A 7708-nucleotide genomic window follows, 5' to 3' on the forward strand; every position below is an offset into this window, starting at 1 on the left:
ATCTACAAAAGTCCTCTTCACTACATCCACAAGTCAACTCAAACCTTGGAGTTTCCACATTATTCAAAATTCCCAATTAAAACAACTCAAACCTCATTCAACAATTTAATTTATCTATTTGACCAAATCATCCCCAAGAATAAGCTCAAACCAAAACTCACCTGAGTTGAATGCCTCAGCCGATAACTCACTGTCGGAGAAGTTGCTGCCAAAGCTTGCTTCCCAAAGAATATTGCTACCAACGGTCTATTGCCGACACTGCAAGGATCTATTACTCTCTATGTCAGCATTCCCAATCAATCCAAATACCCATAAATGTCTTACCTGCAACGGTGCCAAGTTCTTCCTCTCTACCGGAGATTTAACAGAGGGAAAGACTAGGCTGGAATTCCTTGCTCCTGTCCGAACCCAAAGTGAGTTGCTGGATCAAAAAGAAATCTACAGTGCATAAAATTCCAAATCCACAGGACACGATACCTATACCTCTCAGCCGTATTTGTTGCTCCACAACCCTCAACTAGTCGCTCTTCCTCTCCACTGGTCGGAGGTGATAAGGATCCGGCGACAGCGCTAGGTCACAGTGAGGTTGGCTGGTGGAATCATGGCAAAGGTGCGAGAGGAAACTCGACACTAGTGGGCTAGCTCTTGTAGTGGTCGTAGGTGGAAGGGACTCGGACTGCCGGCGAGGAGACGTCGGCTGGAGACTAGGGCACGGCTTGACACATGGTCTCCCGGCGAAGAGGGCTCGACTGTCGACGCTAGGGCAAAGGAGCTTGGCCGGCTGCCGGCGCTCGGAAGAGGAGAAGGGGGATCGGTCGGGCTAGGGCAGAGGAAGCCGCGGCGCTAGGGCACACAAGGAAGACCGGCGGCACTTCCGTCCGGCGTCAACACTGTGCAGAGTAGAGGAGAGGCGGCTCTCGTCGCCGGCGGCAGAGGGGAGAGTGTGTGCACGCGAGAGAGATGAGGAGAAGATCGGGTTTGGGAGAGGAAACCGGCGCGAGGAAGAAGGAGAAAAGGAACGGGCGGAGAAGGTGCCGAGCACGGGGAAAAGAATAAGAGAAAAAGAAAAAGAAAAAGAAAAGATAAAGGAAAAGGAAATAAAACTTTTCCTCATTAAAACAGGGTAGCCTAAACAGGCTTTTCCGAGCCCCGTTTTTATCCCCGTTAACTCGTCCGTACGAGCTCCGAAAAATTCCCGAAAAATTTCCAAAAATTCCGGAAAATTCCCTTATTAATATTCGCCTATTTTCCGGTATTTTACAGATTTATACTACATCTCCAAGGACTTCGAGGTAAGTACACTAGAGAATTTGTTGTCTACTTTTGAACTTCATGAAAATCGATGTGCAGATCCTAAATAAATTGAAAAGTCGAACAAGAATCTTGCCTTGAAAGCCAAGAAGGAAGGTCTAGACTTTGAAGCATCAATTGATGAAGACAAAGTAGCCCTAATGGTAAGAAAATTTAATAAATTTATTAAATCTAATAAATTTAATAAGTCGCAGGTAAAGAAATAAACTCAAAGTAAAAGGAAGGTCCGGTGTTACAACTGCCAAGGAGAAGGGCACATCAAAGATTACTACCGAGATCTAAAGAAAAAGGAGAAGGGCAAGGGAAAAAGATCAATGAAATCTAAGCTCAAAATCCTGAAGGTGACATGGGATGAAACATCGTCATCAGAATCCGAAGTTGAAGCCTATGCCTGACTAGCCCTAATAGCAGTCTATCAAAAGGAAGATGCAAGCAGCTCAGAGATAAACATTGATGAAGGAGGAGGATCATCAAAGAAAAGCTGTGATGAAGGGGGAACATCAGAATACAAGGTAAGTTAGATACGTGCGTTATCTCCTGAAAAGTCATTTCAACTTATTAAGATTCTTTCCAAGGATTTAGTAAAATTAGAAAAAAAATATAGACTTGAAAAGACAATTAGCCAATGCATGCCCCTTAGATTTGTTTGATAATTTAAAATTTTAAAAAAATGATAAATTGAAAATACAAATCGAAAGTTTGAAAAATGAACATGCATGTTTGAAACTAAATAACTTTCAAAAACCAAAATTTAGAAAGTATAGTAGGTTAAACTGGCACATTAGAAAAATCAGGGACAAATTAGAAAAATCCCTAGAAGTTACATATCTCCCAAATTTTTAGTAAATCCAGTAGGTAAGAACTTGTACTAGGTTCCAAGATCATATTTAGATTAAAGTGTTATCATTCAATTTTTTTAAAAAAACCTAGAAGTCTCAGAAAGAAAATTAAATATTTAATTTCTTTAAAAGACTTTGTCTAGAAGTGGTTGTTGTTCCAATATCTAAGAAGACCTAGTGCCTCACCATAGTCTGGAAGCCAATTATTAAAATTAATATTTAATTGAATAACTGTTAAGACGGTTAACTGCTATAAAATTTTTTCACAAACAAATTTGTTTTGGTTAAATGTTTGTGTCAAAATTAGCCTACTGGTAATGTTTGTAATATACCCCTAGAAATTTGTTCAAATTTTAACACTTTATTATATTTTTCCAAATTTTTTTTGATGTGATCAAAGTGGGAGATAAGTGAAGTTCAGGGGGATTAAGGGGGAGTTATTATTTTTATTCTTATATTTATTTTGATTTTGCTACTAACTTGTTTAAATTCATTGCTTTACTATCATTGCATAATTATAGTTGTTATACCTTTATCATGTTATTATGTTTTTATTCTTTAACCTTAACTTGAACATGAGTTAATGCACATCAAAAAGGGAGAGATTGTTAGTACCCCCATGGTAGTTTTGATGTGGCTAACCAAATTAAGTTAGGTCATGTGCATTTGATCCTTGTGTCTAAGTGTGTAGGAGCTTAAGAACATAAGAAGTCAAGCGGAAGACGTAACTAGCTAAAAGGATGGTGCAGGAAGGGAGCTGACAAGCTTGGTGCATTTGAGGGACGAGATGCTGTGGAAGAGTACACCGGTGGATGAGAAGGACGCGCATGATGGTCTAAGGGACAAGAAGCCGGGAAGGAAGACTGCTTGAGGAGAAGACTGGAAAATGGGTTCGGGTGCACGCTATTCTGGTTGGCCGAAATCACCCAAGCAAATGGAACAGCGAAAGAGCAAAATGGAGCTGTTGGAGGTGCCCTTGCACCTTTCTAGTGGAAGGTACCTTTAAGCTATTGAAGGTTCCTTCAAAAACATGCGGAACCGCCAGATCAGCGACCCCCTAGAGCCGGTCCCACGGATATGGAGGGAGATAAATGCAGGTACACAGCTAAAAGTGCATGGCCGGGACGCTAACCCCAGACAATGACATTATTGAAGGCACCTTCAAGCCTTCATGGAAGGTGCCTTTAATCACTTGAAGACGCCTTAGACTGGGTAAAAATTAGCCATTGACGAGGATAAAGTTTTATCCTTGTTTGCCTCCCTGTAGGCACCTTCTAGCCCTAGATAAAATTTTTCAAGGGCTATAAAAAGATCCTTGGATCTAGGAAATAGATATCAACTCTAGTATTCATTTCCTAGCAATTGTTTGAGCTTTCAACGAGTGTAAGAGGCTTCTCTGTCTTCATCGAAGGAGACTTTTAGTGCTTTTCATTTGTCTTGGATTAACAACCACCTAGGTTATAACCAAGTAACTTTCTTTGTCTCTTCTTTCATTTTGTAGTTGTTTAATTTACTTGTTATAATTATACTATTACTACTAATCTGAGTTGAAAGTCGGGAAAGGTTCATGTTTTTAACAAGCAATTCACCCCCCTCTTGCCAGCCCACCTAGACCAACACATACTTCACAAATGGTGACAATAACATTTACCTAATTTATGTTTATTGAATCAAACTTCTTTATCAAGGTGTCTATCTTTGGAGAAATTAAACTCAAGGCATCAACATCATACTTTCTAAGGATTTTAATAGGGTTGCCACTATGCTCTAATGCCCACTGATGGTGGTTGAATGCTACACTTTCAATGATTTTCTTTGCTTCATCAAGGCCTTTGTTCATCAATGCCCCACCAACTACAGAGTCTAAGGAGACCTTGGTTTGATAGTTAATCCCATTATAGAAGTTATTATCACTAATCACTTTTCTAATCCATGGTGGGGGCATAATCTGAGCATCCTCTAAAATCTATCCCAAGTTTCGTACAAAGATTCTCCCTCATTCTATTTTAAGCTTGCTATGAGATTTCTCAGGTGAGCTATTTTGCTTGGAGGAAAGAACTGTTGGGATGTATACTATAAGCCTAGCTTTTATATGAACATCTATTTTTGAGATATTTTGAAATGAGAATCACTTTGGTCAAATGTCTGTATTTTATATTTATATATATGTCGATGTAGTTTTTCATTTAATTTATATTGTAAATAACATGGTGTGTGGTGCCACACAGAAGATCATGTTGTCGGTTCCTTATAAATTATAAATAGTAGCTCACAACTAAGATGGATAGGGACAAACCATTGGAACGGTTGTAGTGTAATTTGGTATTAGTTTGTCTTGACTATATAATTACACTAGTACACTATGTGTGTATTGAGCAGGACCATTTGAGGTTGTTCGATTTATACCGACTATATAAAAAAATAGAACCTCTATTATTATGGATGTGCGTACTCTTAATCCCGATATAATAACAAACACATATACTTAGTATTTATTTCTTTAACTTATCAATGGGTGAGATTTATTCGTTAAATCAATAGGTTTGATAAGTTGGGAGATAGTACCATTTATATGGTGTGTTGTTGATTATAAAGGGAAACTGTGTCCTATTTATTTAGGTTGATGATGCCCCTTTGAGGAGCTCATAAGGATTATCATGTAAACCCTGCAGGTGGACTTAGTCTGACATGATAATAAAGTTGAGTGGTACTACTCTTGGAGTCAGATATTAATTAAGTGAGTTGTTAGTAACACATTTAATTAACAGACATACGATATCTTAAACATAGGAAGATTAACGCACATGATATGTAGGAGCCCATATTGTAATATGCGATTGGTGCGGTAGTTTAATAATAACTCTTTAGTGGTGTGAGTTATTATTGACGAACTTGAATTGAGTGTTTGAGTCGAACACAGGAAGCTCAAGCTCATCAGGAGGCTAAAACTAATTCCTCCTCTCGGTCCCTATTGTAACCTCTATAAAGCCTCGTATTCACCCGTTTTATTTTTACTTCCTACCCAAGAAAGGGGCCGGCCACATCCTTGCTTAGAACCCAAGCAAGGGGCCGACCAAGCCTTGCTTGGTGCCCAAGATGAGGGCCGACCAAGCCTTGCTTGGTGCCCAAGCAAGGGGCCGACCATAATAGTAATAAAAGCGAGATTTTATTTAAAACAGAATTTTGTTTAAAATTATTTCCTTTTATAACTATTTACAATGATTTAAAAGAGAGATTTTAATTTTGTTAAAATCTTTCCTTTTTGTAACCATCCATAATAGGAATAAAAAAAGGAAATTTTATTTAAAAACATAATTCTATTAGAATCTTTCCTTTTTAGCCGCCAGCAAAGATTATAAAAGAACAGTAGGAGGTGCTCCCTAAATAATAACCTAATCTCTAATCTCTCCTCTCCATAATCCCTCGTGTTAGTATTAGCCCTAGTACTAATTATGAGATGATTGTAAAAGGCTCCTTTGTATCATATTTCATTATTAATAAAGACAAAGTTGGTTATTATATTTACTTCAATTCAGTGCCGAATGAATAAGTATAATAATGTCATAGAGTAGGAGGTTCTAATCTACAATATATCAATTAGTTGAAATGATAGTGAGATATTGTAGATATATATAGAACACTACTCTTAACTATTCCTAGTCAAGTATCAATATGCAAGGACAATATTAATGCGTTGAGACTAGCATGTAGGTCAATGGATGACTTAATCTCACAAGGCATGGATATGAGATATCAGGTTGACACATGAGTATATATTAGAGAATATATACTGAATGACCCGCCATGAGAATGTTTCATAGATCATTATATGAGTGTCATAAACATTCTCATGTGACTATTAGTATGAATAATCCTTAGACCTGAAGTCATTACGGTTCTATACATAAGGAATTGTATACTTTGGTATCGACAAACGTCACTCGTAACAGGGTGGACCATAAAGTCGATCACTGGGTATGCAATAAGTTATGCGGAGGAATGTAAGTGATGTAGATGGGATCTATCCCTTCCATATGATGGAAGTGATATCTATAGACCCCTTGATTAGTAGGACACAAGAATGCATGACCATGCTTAAATAAGTCAATATGCGATATTGAACTTATTTAATTGAGTGTGTCTATTTAGAGATCAAGAAATATAAAGATTGATAAGAGGATGACACGGTCTATGCCTCATTGATCAATCTAGATATCGAGGGTAGAAGGATTGAGTCATACAAGATAATAGCCACGGAAAGGTAAAGTCAGATCTTGACATTCTCATCACTTGGGTAGCAATGATGCCTTGCTAGATGCCACTCATTGCTTATGTATTTAAATGTTGATTTGGATACATTGCCAACGTTACGAGAACCTATTGGGTCACACACAAAGAACAAGTCAATAGAGATGGATTCATATGATGAATCATTGGATTAAGTCTAATTCAAATTAGACTCATTGAGTAAGACTCAATTAAATCCAACTATTGGATTGAGTCCAATTCAAATTAGACTCATTGAATCAATTGGATTGATGATTAATGAGTTGGACTCATTATATGATTTCATATTTGATGATTAATGAGTTGGACTCATTATATGATTTCATGAATTGAATTCATGAAGAAAGAGGAGTGTACAACTTGAATTACTCATGCATTGGATGCATTGGATGAAGAGTGAACAATTTGAATTGCTCATGCATTGTATGCATTGGATGCATTGGATTCATTTGATGAAGAGTGAACCATTTGAATTACTCATGCATAGGATGCATTGGATTCATTGGATGAAGACAAATATTAATGTCAATCAAGGAAATTGACATTAAGGCATGAGGTAATTTCATGATCTATAAAAGGGAGTTTTTGGATTCATTTTCATGATGAGCTTTTGGTGTTCTTGCTCATCTTCCTCCTCCTCTCTTCCACTTGGCTGAAACTTCCAAGAAGGGTTGCTAGCACAACCTTTGGTTGTTTCATTCTCCACTTGGTGAGTTTGTGAGACAAACGAGACTTGTTCGTGTGGATACCATAGAGGTGCGACCACTTGATCGCGCTAAGATCCGCATCTAAAGAAACACTGCTATCAGGATTGCGAAGGGCACGCAAAAAAGGAATAACTTTCTCATGTATAAAATTAGTACTTAGTATATGGTTTGCTTTCGCATGGATCTTCTGGAAATGAACTAGATGTTTTCCGCTGCACTTTTGCGTGTTTAGTGCCCTAGTTCCTTACACCTCTAGGGTCGGCGACACCTTGTTGTTTTTTCTAGGGCCGGCGATAATTCTAGCCTCCACATCTTTTGTGGCCTGCAGCAAGAAGACAAGAGGAAGAGAAGAGAGAAAGGAGAGGAGGCAGCATCCACCTTCAACCCATAGGGCCGGCGGCAATCCTTGCTTCCACCTTGGTGGCCGACGGTTTTAAGAAGAAGGAGGCACCGCTTTTGCTTTGCATTCTTTGGTGGTAGGCAGCTTAGAAAGGAAGAAAAGGTTCAGGTGTTTTGTCTTGGTAGATCGTCACCCACACTACGTCCAAGAAGAGGAGAGAAATA

General features: G+C 38.4%; 1 non-coding gene across 1 annotated transcript; it reads left to right on the forward strand.

Moving 5' to 3' along the window:
• Positions 1 to 4077: 4077 nt before the first annotated feature.
• LOC122044745 lies at positions 4078 to 4184 on the forward strand. Its single transcript, XR_006129757.1, has one exon. It is a non-coding gene; the product is annotated as a small nucleolar RNA R71 (small nucleolar RNA).
• Positions 4185 to 7708: the final 3524 nt, after the last annotated feature.

This window comes from Zingiber officinale, chromosome 2A (assembly GCF_018446385.1).
Source record: "Zingiber officinale cultivar Zhangliang chromosome 2A, Zo_v1.1, whole genome shotgun sequence".
Taxonomy (NCBI): Eukaryota; Viridiplantae; Streptophyta; class Magnoliopsida; order Zingiberales; family Zingiberaceae; genus Zingiber; species Zingiber officinale.